Here is a 17,511-nt window from a genome sequence, read left to right on the forward strand (position 1 = left end):
GTAAAGGAAAATAAAATGCCTGGCACCCACTGAGGCTGCTGGACAAAGTCTGTTTCATTAGCTAACAATAGTCTGGCATGTCCCCAGGCACTGGGAGTTGGATTGTCAGATTCTACTTATGATAAAACCATACTTCTGAAAGAGACGGGCAAAGGGGGGCAAACCAATTATGGGTGGTTTAAAAGAAGGGGATTCACCTAAAGAATGAGACAGGGCAGGGGAGAAGGCTCCCATTTCTTTCTAGGGAACAGGCAAATATATCAGTTTCGGCTTCTCCCCATTTCCCATTTTTCCAATCTTGAATTCAGGTCTCCGTATTTCCTCAGCAAATCGCGAATCGCGAATTCTTTCCTCATGAAAATGCATCTAGTGCATTTAGTGCAAATTTCTCCTAATAAGCAAATCTCTGCATTCTCCTAATAAGCAAGTATTCAGATAATAATTCAGATACATATTTCTGCAAAAATGCCCCATTATAATGCATTTCTGTATGTTATTTTTTCCACTAATACCTGCATTTTAATGCACACTTTATCCTTATATACGCATTTCTGTACACAGTGCTTGGAGAACTGCATTGTGAAATTCAGAGGCGTGCAAATTTTGAAGAATAGGTTCATGCATTGGTATGGGAAGCTCAAATTAGCTAGGTTTTCATTAAAATTCAACAAAACAAATTTTCTCCCTCATCCCTATCCCCCCCCCTTGACATTACTATCATGGGAAATTCTGTGCTAATGAACTTAAAAATTCACAAGCAGAAAATTCCATTCTCACTATTGCAACAAAACTTGTCCGACTCTTCGTGACCCCATGGACCAGAGCACGCCAGGCACGCCTATCCTTCACTGCCTCTCACAGTTTGGCCAAACTCATGTTCGTAGCTTCGATAACACTGTCCAACCATCTCATCCTCTGTCACCCCCTTCTCCTTGTGCCCTCCATCTTTCCCAACATCAGGGTCTTTTCTAGGGAGTCTTCTCTTCTCATGAGGTGGCCAAAGTACTGGAGCCTCAACTTCAGGATCTGGCAACAAAACTAGGAGGTCCCCAATTCACTCCTAGCGCTGGCACCACTATTTTCTTACTACTGGAAGACCCACCCTGACCTTTGGAGAACAGCACAGCCATCATATGTGCTTTGTAATTCTTCCCTTGCGTCATGAGGACTAGCACCTTGCTTGTTTTTTTTTAAAAAGAAAAAAAATTCTTAAAGGAACCGTGAAGATTATTTGGATCCTGCAGCACAATACTAAAGGCTGAGTTAAAAGATAACGTTTCACTGTCACAGCAACGCCAATTCAAGCAACTTTTCCAAGCGGCTCCCGGCGGGGCAGAGATTGGAAGCCCTGCTTCTGCATCACGTGTGCAAGAGAGACAGAACTTTCCCATCTTTATTACTGCCCCATTCTGGTATGTGTTTGTTATGTTTGGCTGAACATGAGCAGGATTTAGTCTACAAAACTTGACTAAGCCAACAGTCAATATTTAACCAGCCCCTCCCTCACGGCTCCAAAAAGGGTTTTTGGTTTCCTCAGCTGAAAGCATCCATTAGGGAGATTTCGTGCAACTACAAAAGAGGAGACAAAAGAGAACTTCTCCATCATCAACGCTGATCGAGTTTTCTATTTCCGGGGAGCTGAATCCGAGGTCTTTGTCTAGCCTAATTCCCCTTTTCTCCCCATGTTCAAGCGAGGCTGAGAAGAATCTCTTTGTTTGGGTTGGACTGTGGTAAACGGAGACGTCCTTTGCAAATCCTCTTTTTCAAAAAAGAAAAAAAGGAGGGGAGGAAGAGGTCTACGTACACTCATCGAACTGGTTAATGCTGTAATAAAAGGGTTGTCCTTGCCCCACAAGAAATTCTCAAGCTAAGACTGAACCCTCAGGGTGGGGTGAGAGGCCTGGCCACGTGCCATGGAACGAAGGGACTCCCTTTTGGCCTCCCTTCTCCATCTGGTTTCAACTCTCATTTCTGTCCCAGGTCACAACCTTCAGCAAGCACATCCTTGCAACTTCCCCTCGATTGGGGTGTATTTCTTTATAGGGCAGTTTCCCCCAAACTTTCTGGGGCGGAGCACCACTCCCTTGTTTCCATAAACCATGGGTAGGGAAACTAAGGCCCGGGGGCCGGATCCGGCGCAATCGCCTTCTAAATCCGGTCAGCGGACGGTCCGGGAATCAGCATGTTTTTACATGAGTAGAATGTGTCCTTTTATTTAAAATGCATCTCTGGGTTATTTGTGGGGCCTGCCTGGTGTTTTGACATGAGCAGAATGTGTGCTTTTATTTAAAATGCACCTCTGGGTTATTTGTGGGGCATGGGAATTCGTTCATTCCCCCCCCCCCAAAAAAATTTAGTCCGTCCCCTCAAAAGGTCTGAGGGACAGTGGACCGGCCCCCTGCTGAAGAAGTTTGCTGAACACTTCTGCATCAGGAAGATTTTGGGACACCGCATCGCATGGCAGGACAGGGTCTCAAACAAAGATATCAAAAAGGCCTGGGAAAAGACATAATAAGGATTTGAAGAAAATGTGGAAAATGATTGTTGTTAAAAGAAGAAGAAGTTATGATATTGAGATGTACAGGACTTGACGGGTTGTTTGAACAAAAGACTCTGTTCCGATATGTGAGACTGGATGCCAGGCCAAGTCCAGCCAGCCCCTATGGAAGGAAGCAGCCTCGGCCAAAGAATATAAAGAAGAAGATTGGCAAAATAAATTACTGAACTATGCAGGGCAAATTATTACAAAAAAGGGCAACTGCTCAATGCATATTTTTTAAGCTTTGTGTGCAGATTTTTACATTAGTTCGAAAGCACGTCAAAAGTGCAAGTAGATAAATATGTCCCGCTCCGGCGGGAAGGTAAACGGCGTTTCCGTGCACTGCTCTGGTTTGCCAGAAGCGGCTTAGTCATGCCCATCTTAGTTATACCCCGCCCATCTGGCTGGGTTTCCCCAGCCACTCTGGGCGGCTTCCAACAGAATGTTAAAATACAATAGTCTATTAAACATTAAAAGCTTCCCTAAACAGGGCTGCCTTCAGATGTCTTCTAAAAGTCTGGTAGTTGTTTTTCTCTTTGACATCTGGTGGGAGGGCGTTTCACAGGGCAGGTGCCACTACCAAGAAGGCCCCCTGTGCGAGGCAGGGAAGGGGGCGGTCTCTCAGGGCGGGGGGGGGCCTGCTGTGATTTTATCGTGTATTGTGAGATCTTCAGATCAAGGGCGGTATATAAATTTAATAAAAATAAGAATAAAATAAGAATGAGAAGCTGCTGGGTGAGAGCTGGTAGGGTCCACCCCTTTCTGTGTGAAGCAAGGGTTCAAATCTACCCTTGAGAGAGGACTCTGCATTATTATTATTATTATTTATTATCTCTTTCTGTTTTTGTTTTCATTTAGATTAGTCTGGTTTTTTTATTGTATTGCATTATGAAAAAGCTTTAATGAAATCTCATGGAAGGGGCGGGGGAGAGGGTCATGCGAGCCAACCTTCAGTTGGCTAAACCTGCCAACTATTTGAAAATAGAATTCCATTTAGATAAGAACATGAAATAAGCCCATTTTGGGCCTGGTAGGTTAATCATTAATGTTGTGCTAGCCAGCAGCTGCGTGAGAAATCCCCGGGCATCTTTCCAGTCCCAAAACACAACAGGAGGACTTAATCAGTGCTATTCTAGGGGAGAAACCTGTAGTTACCAACAGCAAAGGAGCCCAGGGTGTTCTTGTTTACCCTTCATTCATGGCCATTGGAAGCGCGGATGTTGGGAATGTGGACATTATGGGGGAAGCATCCGTTCTCAGGCACCGAAGGGTCAAAGAGCGGATAAGTCTGTAGCCATGAAGACAGGCGTGTAAAGAAGATATTGTTTCACATGCTGCCCTGCTGCATTCATCACACGCACCACTGTTTCCGTTGTGCTGCAGTTACGCTTCCGCCAGAAACCATGCTATTCACCTTGCGTTCCACAGTGGTGAAATCATGTTAACTGATATAGTTTACTGTCACGGAGGAGAAGTGCTGCGTCTGAAAGCCCAGATTTCAAGCGGATCTCAGCGGCGTCCCCGTCCCCCATATAAAATGCAAAATCCAAGGAGCAGAAACGACTATTTATGTACAGGACGACAGCAGCCCGGATACTACTGGCCCAGAGATGAATGGCTGATGAAGACTATGCTGAAACAGCAAAATCAGAAAGCAGGAAGAGAAGAACTTTAAGAAGGAATGGGGGTGAAATATAATGTATTTAAGAGAACATTGTAAACAACTAAAAACTTTGGCAGGATTTGAACAATGCTTGCAACGCGCGAAAAAGCTATGGTAAAAAATGGATGATTATTCTTAAAAAATTGAGAAAATAAGAGAAGCAGTTGGGGGGGGGAAGATTGATAATGGTAACCATGGAAGGGCGGAGGGGAGTCGAAGGATTCGGGGATGATTTAGACGTTTGATGTTTGAATTTAAATCAGCAATGTAAAACTCAATACAAATGTATTTTTTTAAAAAACAACGCAAAATCCATTTTGGAAAGGCCGCAGCTGAGGCAAAGTGGCAAACGAGGCCTCCGTCTCCTACGGGCGTGGGGAAACGCAAACAAACAAACAGTTGTAAACACAACGCACAGGCTTCTTTTTCTCCCTTTCATCCCAATAATAAGATAATTGTAGGCTTTTCTGTTCTGGAAGACAACATGCCCATTATGGGGGCTGCGTCGCCCATTTGCATAAGTAATCACAAGGCAAAGGACAGGCGAGATGGAAACGGGACTGGCGCTGAAATGAGCGAGGGGATGAACGACAAAGACGCATCACACACAAACAAGAAAGTCCCAAGGTCCATCCATCAGGCATTATTTAGTATTACAGTCATAACTCGGGTTACAGACGCTTCAGGTTGCGCGATTTCGGGTTGCGCACCGCGCCGAACCCGGAAGTACCGGAACAGGTTACTTCCGGGTTTCGGTGCTTTGCGCATGCACAGAAGCACCGAATCGCGACCTGTGCGTGCACAGACGCGGCGCTGCAGGTTGCAAATGTGCCTCCCGCACGGATCACGTTCGCAACACGAGCATCCACTGTATCATCATCATCATTATTACTTGACATTCATCGTAAGGTCCCAGAGCGGTTACAGCATTACAAGACAATATTAAAAACAGTTTAAAACTGCAGCCATACCTTGGTTCTCGAATGGCTTAGTTGACGAACAAACTTGCTCCCGAACGCTGAAAACCTGGAAGTAAGTGTTCCGGTTTTTGAACGTTTTTCGGAAGCAGAAATGTCTGGTGTGGCTTCCGATTGAGTGCAGGAAGCTCCTGCAGCCGATTGGAAACCGCGCCTCGGTTTCTGAAAGGTTCTGGGAGTGAAACAGACTTCCGGAATGGATTAAGTTTGAAAACCAAGGTTCCACTGTACATTGTCAAGAGACAATGGAGTGCGCCTCTGGGGGTGTAGTCAAACCGCTGCGTTAGGAACACTGAAGTGACCTCCCTGTGGGCGCAAGCCTGGGGAGTGTGTCTGGAGGTCCTGGGCTGCCCAGATGACAAGACACACACACCCCGGCCTCACTGATGAGGTCCAAAGGAAAGCAGAGAAGAGGAGGAGGAGGAGGAGGAGGAGGAGGAGGAGGAAGAGTTTGGATTTGATATCCCGCTTTATCACTACCCGAAGGAGTCTCAAAACGGCTAACATTCTCCTTTCCCTTCCTCCCCGACAACAAACACTCTGTGAGGTGAGTGGGGCTGAGAGACTTCAGAGAAGTGTGACTAGCCCAAGGTCACCCAGCAGCTGCATGTGGAGGAGAGGAGACGCGAACCCGGTTCACTAGATTACAAGTCCACCGCTCTTAACCACTACAACACACAGAGCAAGATGTTTGGCACCAACTTAGCTGTAGGAGTTGCTGAAAGGAGGCGTACAAGGTGCCACCCAACCGCCTTAAGGACTCCGCTCCAGATTTGGGTAGGGTTTACTCCTGAGCCTTTTCTGCTCCCCAAGATATCTCGCAAGGGAGGGGAGGTTTAGGTTCAGAGTTTTCCTTCCTCTAGATGGGCTCCCTCCCCAGGCTCACAAGCCTCCTCTGCCCCCTCTACATCACGTCCAGAAACCATCTTTGCGACCGTTGGGCCCACTCTTGGTCTCATCCGCTCAATTCGCCAGAGCCTGTCTTTGCTTGCAAGAGAAGTCCCCAACTCACCAAGGGTTTGAGACCCATCGCCTATCCTCACCTGGTTTAGCTGACTAGTCGAAGCCCTTTCCCGGGGTATGGCTGCTGTCTCGTGCTGGCAGCTTCAAGGAGCCACAAACCGATTTTGAACATTGAAAACAAAAAATGGCCAATATCATAAACTGCAGTGAATCCTTCAAACTCAGGCCCTGAAGGGTCAGCGGATGTGAAGACCGAACAGGGTTAGTCAGAAATGAAAGGAAATTATTAATATACTCAGGGGGATACCCAAGTTTGCTAAGTGCAATTGAAAAAGAATTTAAGAGGGTAATTCGCACACATACCCCCAAAAAGTCCAGGGTATTCTTAACATGCTCAATAAATATTGGCTGGATTCCAATATTTCAGCTGATGTTGCTCATGCGTTTCCAAGCGTATCTTTCCCTCCAGAAGGGCTGTAAACAGAGAAGGAATACAGAATGTTCCACAAAAGACGGATTCGTATTTTTTTAAAATTTCGGTACCTGGTGGGTGAGCCTGGCTCCCGTTCCACTTTCATTCGTCACACATACCTGCCTCCGCGGCAAACGCCAATTTCCTTGTCGAGCTTTGCTCCACCCTTGCGCTTCTGGGGGACGGCCAAAATATATAAGCACACAAATAGCTCTTTGGAACACAATCTGATTGCACCTGCTTAAAACACAAAGGGCGAGGGGAATGCCCACACCCGAACGCCCAGGGTCTTGCAGCAGGGAGAAGTTTATTTGCAAATCATACCCACTGTAAGAAGGTCAAATCTCCCCACAGTAGCCCCAGCGACCCTGGACTGCAAACGCATTACGGATTTGTTATTAACTTGGCATAAAGAAGCTGAAGCGCAGCGTTGCTCCTGGTATGCTACTGGCAAAAGAAATTCGGCGTGGGAGGGTCCAAAAACACTAGTTATTCATTGGTGGGGATTCAGCCAGAAACTGCAAGTGTTAGGCCTTGAAACCAGTTTGAAAGCCGTGATTTTGAAGGCAGCTTTCGCTCAGCTGGTGCCCTCCAGCTCCTTTTGGACTATAATTCCCATCAACCCCAAAAGCTTCTCTGGTTTGGCTTCACCCCTTGAGGCACACTCCATTGTCTCTCGAGACAGATGGATGCCAACAACGAAAAGCATGGGCAACTTTTTGCAGGGATGCCTCCCCTCACTCCTGGTTATCATGTTCAGAGATTTCTGCATTCTCAGGGTGTAAAAGAAAGATAAATAGACAAACTTATTATTATTATTATTATTATTATTATTATTATTATTATTATTATTAAAATCACAGCCTGCAACCTGAACCCGTTATGCAAACTGAGCAAGTCGGGATTCATGTCCTCATTTTACCATGCAAATCAGGCTTCTGGCAGAATTTTGCAAACATTTGGACTACCCCTAGGGTTGCCAAGGAGTACGGCACAATCTCTTGAATATCATTGCCGTACACATCTGTTTGCATAAATGCAAAGCTGCCTTAAAAGCCTGACAGTTCCAGCCCAGTGCTGCGAGAAATCTTGCCAGCCAAAGTCTCTTGCAAATATCCTGCTTCTTGGGATCTTTTTTTTTCTCATCTGGGGAGGCCTGGGTTTGAACCTGGGATTATATGAGCGCGTGTGCCTCTGCTGCCGAGCTGTGAGCCATCCCTGAGATGGTAAAACGACGGTGTATTTAGAAACACAGAAAACTGCCACTATGGCAAGTCAGATTATCTGCCCATCTCAGCCCCAGCAAGCCAGGCTCCCAGGGTGCATGGGAGTTGTAGTTCAACATCTGGAGGTCTAAAGGTTCCCCACTCCTTGCAGGCTTTTCATGTGAAAAGTCACGATTGGAAACAGAGTTGCTTGATACAAAAACAAAAAAAAAATTGTCTAAAATGTATAATTTGCTGCTGGAGTGGCACATGAAAGATGAGCAAGTGAAGTCAGTTATGATTGATTGGGCAAAAGATGTGGGTCACAATATTATGATGAAGGACTGGGAAAGACTGTGGGAAAATGGTATGAAATTTACTGCGTGTAATGTTTTGAAAGAGAACGTGCTAAAAATGATGTATAGATGGTATTTAACACCTGTGAAATTAGCTAAAATGCATTACGCAGCTGATAAAAAGTGTTGGACATGTAAAGAAAAAGAAGGCACCTTTTTCCACATGTGGTGGACATGCCCCAAGACTTCTGGGGGGAAATTTATAATGAACTGAAAAAAGTGTTTAAAAACACTTTTACTAAGAAGCCAGAAGACTTTTTGCTTGGAATTGTAGGAGATGAGATCCCAAGGAAAGACGGTACATTCATTTTGTATGCCACAACAGCAGCTAGATTATTAATAGCCAAGTACTGGAAAATGCAAGATATTCCTACGATAAATGAACGGCAAATGAAAATGCTTGAATATATGGAACTCGCCGAGATGACTGGAAGGATCTGCGACCAGAAAGAGGAGAAAGTAGAAGAAGATTGGAAGAGTATTTGAAGAAATGTTGCAACATATAGAATACCCTTATGGAAGTACAGTTAGGTTATCGGTGACTTATATAGTTTGATGTTTTGCAAAGTATTGGTTTTATTATTATTTACAATTTAAATGTCTAGAAAAAGAACCTGCTACAGGAAAGAAATGCACAATGAAGCTCAGAGGAGGGGTTTGGGGGAAGTCACCAAACAATGGAAAATTTCAATGTAATGATTCGTGAAATGTATGTGTTTTGTCTGTATGTTTTTCTTTTTGATGTTCTGTTGTTCTCTTATAAAAAAATAAAGGTTCCCCACTGCTGATTCTAATCCTATCCATGGAGGGTGGTCCATTAAGCTGAAATGCTTCCTGTCCCACGAACCTCAGTCCGCCCCCCATCTGCGTGAAGGCAGGGAAGGGGTGGCTCTGCCTCCAACTTCTGCGGGTCTCCTTGCCCACCAGTTTCAGTGGGCACCAGTCCCTACTGGATCCAATCTTGTCGACTCTGACTGGCAGCAATTCCCCGGGGTCTCACGGAGGTCCATTCTCTAATCCTTCCAACTGAAGCTACCAAGGACTGCATCCCCTCCGACATTTCTCCGATGAAAATAGGAGCATCCAAAGGAAAACAGGATTAAATGAGAAACCAAGACGGCTTCTGTAAATCCAGGAATGTCCCTGGGAAACAGGGACACTGGGAGGGTCTGGTGACTGAAGTCGAACCCAGGTTGCTCTGCATGCCCCTGGAGCATCTGTTCTGCAACCAGCAGCAAAAAATACCTTTCCTCTGTTTTGTACACAACCCATCATTGCTCCTGATGCAATTGTTTATCTCGTTGCACCGTTCCACCTGGGAATAGCTCTCCCTCTCTCCTTTCAAGCAAAGGTATTCTATGGGGTATAAGCAAATCTGACCAATTATTCCACTCCAAAGCCACAGAAGCAGTTGAGCCCCCAGAACCACCCACCCTTTCAAACAAGCGATGCCTCTCGTGTAGCCCAGTTCCAGGCTCACGACGGAACCATACAGAACTGCAAACACGTTCCCCCTCCTCAAAAACTGCAGATTGATCTGCAAAGGGCTGTCTAAGGGTCCTTAAAAATCAAAATAAGCCAGTTTCCTAAAATAGCAACGTAAAGATATAAGTTGAACCTTGCTTGATCTGACTGGGTTACCGCAGCCACTCTGGGCGGCTTCCAACAAATCAAAACATCAAATAGAGTAAAACATCAAACATTTAAAACTTCCCTGTACAGGTATACTGGTCCCAGGCTGTACTGGGATTTAAATACCAAATCTTGAAAGCTAAAACTGAAGCCAGTATAACCCTTTGAAAAATGGGTGCTATGCTGCATTCTCTTCAGCCAGTTTCAGTCGCAACTCGTTAATGTTTCTGAACACTTTTCGAAGGCAGTTTCTCAAACACAGAGCCCCACCGAGTCCCTTTAAAATTCTGCTGCTTTCGGAAGTCAAAACAGATCTTTCCAGCAGCTTTCAAGGGAACCCAGGCCCAAGCTTAACAGATGTGCAGCTTGAGCCAAAGACATCCCACAATCTAAAAAGAACTCCCCCCCACCCAAGAAGTAAGGAGCGTAAGACAGCAGTTTCAAGCGTTGGAACTAACACTGGTGAAGTGTGTATGTGTGAATCTTCCCAACAACTGTGCCAGGGGCAGCTCCCGACAATTTGCTTGTGCTAGCACGTGTGCAAAGTTTAGGGTGGGGGGATCCCCTGATTCTCAGAGACCCCAATCCTCACCAATGGGAGGGTTGGGTTGCCAGCTTCTTGGGAGAGGCAGAGCTCCCATGCCTTTAACTGCTCCACAACAAGCAGAGGTTCGGCAGGACAACAGGCACACAATGACAACAACCACTTTTCTCGCTCAGTCAAAACCTGCCATGCAGTTTTCAAAGACCTGGGAGTACTGCGGGAGAACAAACCCAGCAACCCTACTCGCAAGGCAGTGGCTATATCACCTGTTGGATCATATCCCTGCCAGAACTCGAACCCGGCCCTATTGGATGCCGAGCGGGCAAAGTCCAACCCTGCAATCTGCTCTGAGCAAAGGAATGAAAAGAAGAGTGTCAGATGAGCATGGAGACATTGTGCAAAGCCACTCACCCAAGAGGAGTTGCAAACTCCCAAAAACACATTTGCTGCAAACAGCACCTCCGGGTGCAAAAAGGAGGCGAGTGAGATTTTCTGCAGGAAAAGCAGCCGATCGGGGCAGAGTTCCCCTCCCATGCCACAGCCCTGGAGACGGCTTGTATTTATTATTACACTTTTAAAAGTATTCCACCCACGAAAGCAACAGGATCCCGGTTCTCTAAAACTGGGACAGGAACACTTTTCCAGCTCAAGGGCCACTTTCCATTCCAAGCAACCTTATGGGGGCCACATTCCAGCGGCGGGAGCGGCCAGAGGAGAATGCGGGCAAGTAGCGGGTGCGAATTTCGCCACTGTACAGTAGGTTTGTTGCTATACCCCCCCACTCACCCCCCCCACCCCTCTGTCCTCTATCCAAGCAAGCAAGAGGCATTGCCATATTCCAGACAGGCAAAAGGATAACTCAGTCAGCAGAGCCTGAGATTCTTAATTTCAGGGTCATGGGTTCGAACCCCACGTTGGGCAAAAGATTCCTGCATTGCAAGGGGTTGGACTAGACAACCCTCATGGTCCCTTCCGATTCCATGAATTGAGGAGGGTGCAAAGCAGAGCTGTTAAAAGGGCTGCTGCTCAGGAGGGGGCGTATGACCTGGGGAGAGTCCCGGGGGGCCAGACGGAGATATCTCTAGGGCCACTGGGTCTGAGATTTCCCCCTCCGCGCTCCAAACCTATCAATGGAGGGGCTTGGAAACAAATCACAAAAACACAATTCGGGGGGGGGGGGGAGGAGGAAGGCAACGGGTCACAGATTCTGGCCCAAATGTCTGCTCTGCACCTGCGGACAGAAACCCACCTGTCTGAAGCCTCCTTCCTCAGCCAGCAAGGACAGAGCTACCTTCTCAGTTTGTTTGCCCCCCCCCCCCAATCTGCCCAGCCTGGGAAGGTCCTGCCTTATTGAAAAGAGGGGAGTTTCAGATTACCCTGCAAAGGGAGGTGAGAGGGAAGCAAGTTTCTTTCTTTCTTTCTTTCCTTTTTTTTTTAAGGAGTCCTTTTTAAAAACCAGGAATTCCTCGGGTCATTTACCTCCACGCTCCAGGAGAGGCTTGTTCCCATGCTCCCTCCGGATCCTCACCCTCGCTGGGCTCTAAGCTGCTTCCTCGCCTGCAGGGACCTCTGGAGAAAAAACTAAAATTAATACCTGCCGTCAACAAACCCATCACCTGTTGCCAACCTTTGTTCCCTCCGATTGGCCGATACCAGGAAGCGCTTGCCTGCCAAGTTCCATTAACTCTTCCCAGGCGAGACGGCAACTTGCCCTGACCTGCCTTAGTAAACCTTAGGAACAGAATCCTACAATTGCAGAGCTGTGAGGGGCCACGGGGGTCATCTAGTCCAACCCCTTGCAATGCAGGATTATTATTATTTTTGTCCAACGTTGGTTCTCGAACCCACAACTCTGAGATTAAGAGTCGCGGTCTCTACCAACTTCGAGAACAGCAGAAGCAGCTGGGAAGAAAGAAGAGGCATTCAGGGATATTTAAAGACAAAATTACAATTATTGTGTGTCCTTGTTTTTCAGATTGATCCTTTGACGTGGTTTTGTACGTTTGGTGGTATTTTATGGATGGTGACTTGCTATTATTTTTATTGATTATAGTTTAGTAATTCTTTATTGCAATGATTAAGTGTAAACGGTTAAATTATTATTTGCTGATATTCAATTTTGCTACTTACTATTATATTCCAATCAATTATTAAATATTGCTTTGTTTGATTTAAATTGTTTGTTTTTATTATGACTTTTTGTACTGGATCAGACTGTGTGATCTTTGCCGTCCATTGTTATTTCTTCAGCTTGCAAACTGCCCTGTGTATAATAATATAGAAAGGAGGTAGACAAATAAAAAGTGAAATGAAAGGATAACTGCTTAAACTGAGGTCGGTGAGAACAGAGGCAAACCTCCTGGACTTTCTTTTGGCTGCAATAGCTCGACTGGTAGAGCATGAGACTCTTCATTTTGCAGGGTCGTGGGTTCGAGTCGCAATGTTGGGTGAAAAATTCTGCATTGCGGGGGGTTGGACTAGATGACCCCAATAAACACATTCTGTTTGTTTTTTCTCAGCTATAAGACACAATGCGATCGTACGTATTTACAGTGGTGCCTCGCAAGACGAAATTAATTCGTTCCGCAAGACTTTTTGTCTTGCGGAAATTTCGTCTTGCGAGGCACCGTTTCCCATAGGAACGCATTAAAATTCAATTAATGCATTCCTATGGGGAAATAGTCCGGGGGCGCCAGTCGGAAGGGGCGCCAGCCGATCGCGTCCGCCATCTTGGTTCGACTGCGCATGTCTGGACATGCGCAGACATGCGCAGTCGACCCAAGATGGCGGACGCGATCGGATGGCACCCCTTCCGACCGGAGCCAAAAGGTAAGACTTTACAGCTATGGCACCGCGCCGCATTTTAAAGCTGCAGCGGGCAAACAGCAGCACTGTTTGGCGGGCGCGATCGGCCGACACCCCTGCCAACTGGCACCAGACCGCGCTGCGTTGCGTTTTAAGGCTGCAGCGGGCGAACAGCAGCGCTGCTGTTCGCTCGCTGCAGCTTTAAAACGCAGCGCAGCGCGGCTCCGGTGCCGGCTTACAGTGGTACCTCGCCAGACGAATTTGTCTTGCGAAAAACAGCTACAGACGAATTCGTCTCGCGAGTCAACTAAAAACTCGCAAAACCCTTTCGTTTTGCGAGTTTTTCGTTGTGCGAGGCATTCGTTAACAATATTGCACAAGAAACACAGCAAAACATAACCTGTTCAGAAGAGACCAGGTACTGCAATTACATCCAGGGCCGGCGCATCCATTTAGGCAAACTAGGCAATTGCCTAGGGCGCCAAAATGGAGGGGGCGCTGGCCAGCCTGCCCCGCCGCCGCTCTACAAGCGGCAGGGTGCTGGGGGAGGGGGGAGCAGCCCAAAATCAGGCTTCTCCACCCCCTCTGCCAGTGGCAGAGTGGCGAGCAGCCCAAAATCGGGCTCCTCCGCCACCAGCTGCAGAGCAGCGGGGCTGGGCAGCAACATCTCAGCAACACAGGAAACGGCCTTGTAAAATGTCAGATTATTTGTCTATCCAAAGTGTTGCCTTCCAGAAGTTTTGGGCTACAACTCTCATCAGCCCTGGACAGCATGGCATTCGGAGGAAACCCAGACTCAAACCTCCACTCAGCCACAAAGCTTAGCTGGCGACCATAGACCACTGCCCAACCTACCTTGCAGGGTTGTTGTAAGGATAAACACAGGGGAGGGGGCTCAATGCCCTCAGAATACTGACTGACTGGGGGGGACGGGGAATGAAAACCAGGTGATGGTGGAGAGAATTGGAGATAAAAAGCTGACGGGTGAACTGAACCATCTCATTGTCTGGACGGGTTATGTTTGACCTTTTGTATTTTATTTTTTTATATGTTTTTCAGGTTTATACATATCACTAATTTTACAATCACTTTGACGTTTCAAAACTTGGCTTCCTTCCCCCTCATTCTGCGGTTCCTTAAATTTATTTTTAATATTTTCTGCATATCCAAATTAACTTAATATGCTCATTTATTCGTCTACTTTAAATCTATACCCATATAAAATGGCAAGTTATTACAATAGTCCTGTAAATATTCGATAAACCATTTCCATCCTTTTATAAAAAAAATTGTTATCTTGATTTCTTATTCTTCCGGTAAGTTTGGCCGTTTCTGCATATTTATTCCATAAGTTTTTGTATCCGTTCTGCCCTTTTCTTTTTAAATGGCTCGCTGGGTTTAGAGTAAGAGCTGCCCATCAAAATCAACGAGGAAGACCAAGATATTGGTGTTGGAAGGGACCCAAGGGTCATCTAGTCCAACCCCCTGCCATGCAGGAATCTCAGCTAAAGCATCCCTGACAGATGGCCATCCAACCTCTGCTTAAAAACCTCCAAGGAGAGTCCACCACCTCTCGCGGGAGACCGTTCCACTGTCAAACAGCTCTGCCTTTCGGAAAGTTTTCCCCGGTTCTCAGGGAGAAACCATTTTCAACAGAGCCCAGCATTGGAAGCAAGCAGCTGTTCTGAGGCAGCACCAGGTGTTGAAATTTTGTGCCCCTAACAATTTTGTGCCCCGGGGCAACCGCCCCTGTGCTACACCACTGGAACCTGGCACCTTCTAAATGCCTGCTCGATAATGCCTGGCACACTAAAGATGGAAGGGCCTAGGGCTTTCTGTTCTCCTTCCCTCCTCCATCCCAAGATCTCCACATTTGCACCAAGCTAGCTTGGGCACGCAGCACTTGATGCTTCCTCCTTTCAGAAAGGGCTTCCCTGCACCGGGGATACCAGCTGACCTATTAAACTTGGGCAGGAGGCAATCTTACGATCACCCGCAGAAACTAGGTCAATGTCGGCATCCACCGGTAGCCCGCAGTTAACCAAAAGGTACCCGTTGGAGAACTCGAGTCTCAAGGCTTAATTTCGTACCAGAGCGACAGAGTCTAGATACCCATTTTAAGACTCCCCACAGGACGGGCGTTTCGCCGCAAACCCATTATCCTGCTGTTTGAAAACAGAACACCTTGTGTCCTTTTGCACACCACATCCATTTTCGGCAAGTGTGCAACGGTTAGGAAAGACTGCAGCGGTCAACACGCGCAGGTGCGCTTTTCGAATACGGATCCCTAGGCTGTGAATAATTTAATGCTGTGTGCTGCAGACCATGTGAAATTGCAGACGTTTTGCAGAGGGGGAGAGGTGGGAACCAAAATAGCCTCCTTTCAAATATTCTTGCAAATGCATGGTGCTCTGAACGCCGACAGTCCAGGAAATCATAGATTTGTAGAGTTGGAAGGGACCCCCGAGGGTCATCAAGTCCAACCCCCTGCAATGCAGGAATCTTGCCCACAGCCATCCCTGGATGGGTTCGAACCCCCAACTTTCTGGGTAACAGCCAGATGCATGGACCCATGGTGCCAAATGTCTGCTAAAAACACAGAAATAACGGCACCCACTGTCAGCCACCGATCACACATTGCTTGGAGGCACCAGCTGGGGAAACCCCAAGGGAAGAAGGCTCAGAGCCCGTAAATTGCTGGTGGGATGACAACAAGTGGTCAGAGGGAGAAGAGGCAGAAAACTGGGAAGAGGAGGTGTCGGAAGCTGAAGAGGCAGCAGGGTTTAGTGAGTGGGGAGAGTCTGTAGCAGAGAGCAGTGCAAAAGCAGAGGCTGGAGAGGAGGAGGCCCAAGAGGCAGAGCTGAGCCAGGCTGCTGAAGAAGCCAGGGGGTCTCCCCCTCCTGCTGCGACCAGCTCCCTCCCTCCCGCCTGGTCTCTGAGAACCCAAAGTGGTATGAAAAGGGTGGAGCAAACAGAGATGAGATGACAGAGCCTTAGGCTGCTGGGGAAGGAACTGGGGGAGGAGCCTTAGAGAGCGGTGGAAAGGTGTGGGGGGCCCTTCAGTCCACGCAACTGCCTCCTTGGGGCCAGACCCACTGAATAAAGAGGGCTTTTTTATTGCTCACCTGCGCTTCTGACATCAGTTGTGCAAAAATGCATCCGAATGAATACACTGCATTTTATGCACATAGCGGTTAAAACCCAAGCTAAAATTGTATTATGTTAGCGTTAGATTTGCAAAAATGAGCACATGAAGAAAAATTGCACAGCGACATGTATACTGGGAGAAATTCGCTGCTGAATGTCCTTATTAAAAAAAAAATCCAGTGTGATGTGGAAATGTGGAAATTCAAGACTAGAAAAATGAGAAACCCGGGGTAGTCAACTTTTTTTATACCTAGCGCCCACTAATGCATCCTTCTTGATGGTAAAATTTCCTTACCGCCCACCAGTGCTCAATGGAAGGAGGATTCAGCTTGTGCCGTAGAACCCCCTACCGCCCACCTAGAATCCTGAAACGCCCACTAGTGGGAGGTAGGGACCAGGTTGACAACCCCTGATCTAACCATTAGCACATTCAATGTTGTAGCCCTATTCCTGTTGCCCGTGGACTGTCTCGCCAGAGTGGTGCATGCTCTGGTTATCTCCCGCTTGGATTACTGCAATGCGCTCTACGTGGGGCTACCTTTGAAGGTGACCCGGAAACTGCAACTAATCCAGAACGTGGCAGCTAGACTGGTGACTGGGAGTGGCCGCCGGGACCACATAACACCGGTCCTGAGAGATCTACATTGGCTCCCAGTACGTTTCCGAGCACAATTCAAAGTGTTGGTGCTGACCTTTAAAGCCCTAAACGGCCTCGGTCCTGTATACCTGAAGGAGCGTCTCCACCCCCATCATTCAGCCCGGACACTGAGATCCAGCGCCAAGGGCCTTCTGGCGGTTCCCTCATTGCGAGAGGTGAGGTTACAGGGAACCAGGCAGAGGGCCTTCTCGGTAGTGGCGCCCACCCTGTGGAACGCCCTTCCATCAGAGGTCAAGGAAATAAGCAGCTATCCTATTTTTAAGAGACATCTGAAGGCAGCCCTGTTTAGGGACATCTTTAATATCTAACGCTGTATTGTTTTAACATTTTGTTTGGGAGCCGCCCAGAGTGGCTGGGGAAGCTCAGCCAGATGGGCGGGGTACAAATAAATTATTATTATTATTATTATTATTATTATTATTATTATTATTATCATTCCTGGCTTTGCGCCTTTGTTTCCGCACAAGGGATGGAACGCATGCACACCGACAGCTTTCCAACGGTGTCCAGGAAACTCCGGCATCCCTAAGAAGCTTGCAGCTCCCTGGTG

The 17,511-nt window shown here is 47.2% G+C and overlaps 1 protein-coding gene across 4 annotated transcripts in view; it reads right to left on the reverse strand.

Annotated features, from left to right (window-relative positions):
* Positions 1–17,511, reverse strand: part of LOC117053340 (leucine zipper putative tumor suppressor 3-like) — a 69,531-nt gene that overhangs the window by 19,992 nt on the left and 32,028 nt on the right. The window contains exon 1 of one of the 4 annotated variants that reach the window (XM_033161013.1): positions 11,831–11,933. The exons of 1 other annotated variant lie outside the window; for it this stretch is intronic. The gene's annotated coding sequence lies outside the window, so the exon portion shown is untranslated. Of the gene's footprint in view, positions 1–6,685; positions 6,873–11,600; positions 11,626–11,830; positions 11,934–17,511 lie in introns of those variants that run through there. 2 more of the 4 variants (XM_033161014.1, XM_033161015.1) reach the window with 2 other exon arrangements.

The sequence above is a fragment of the Lacerta agilis genome, chromosome 9 (genome assembly GCF_009819535.1).
Source record: "Lacerta agilis isolate rLacAgi1 chromosome 9, rLacAgi1.pri, whole genome shotgun sequence".
Classification (NCBI taxonomy): Eukaryota; Metazoa; Chordata; class Lepidosauria; order Squamata; family Lacertidae; genus Lacerta; species Lacerta agilis.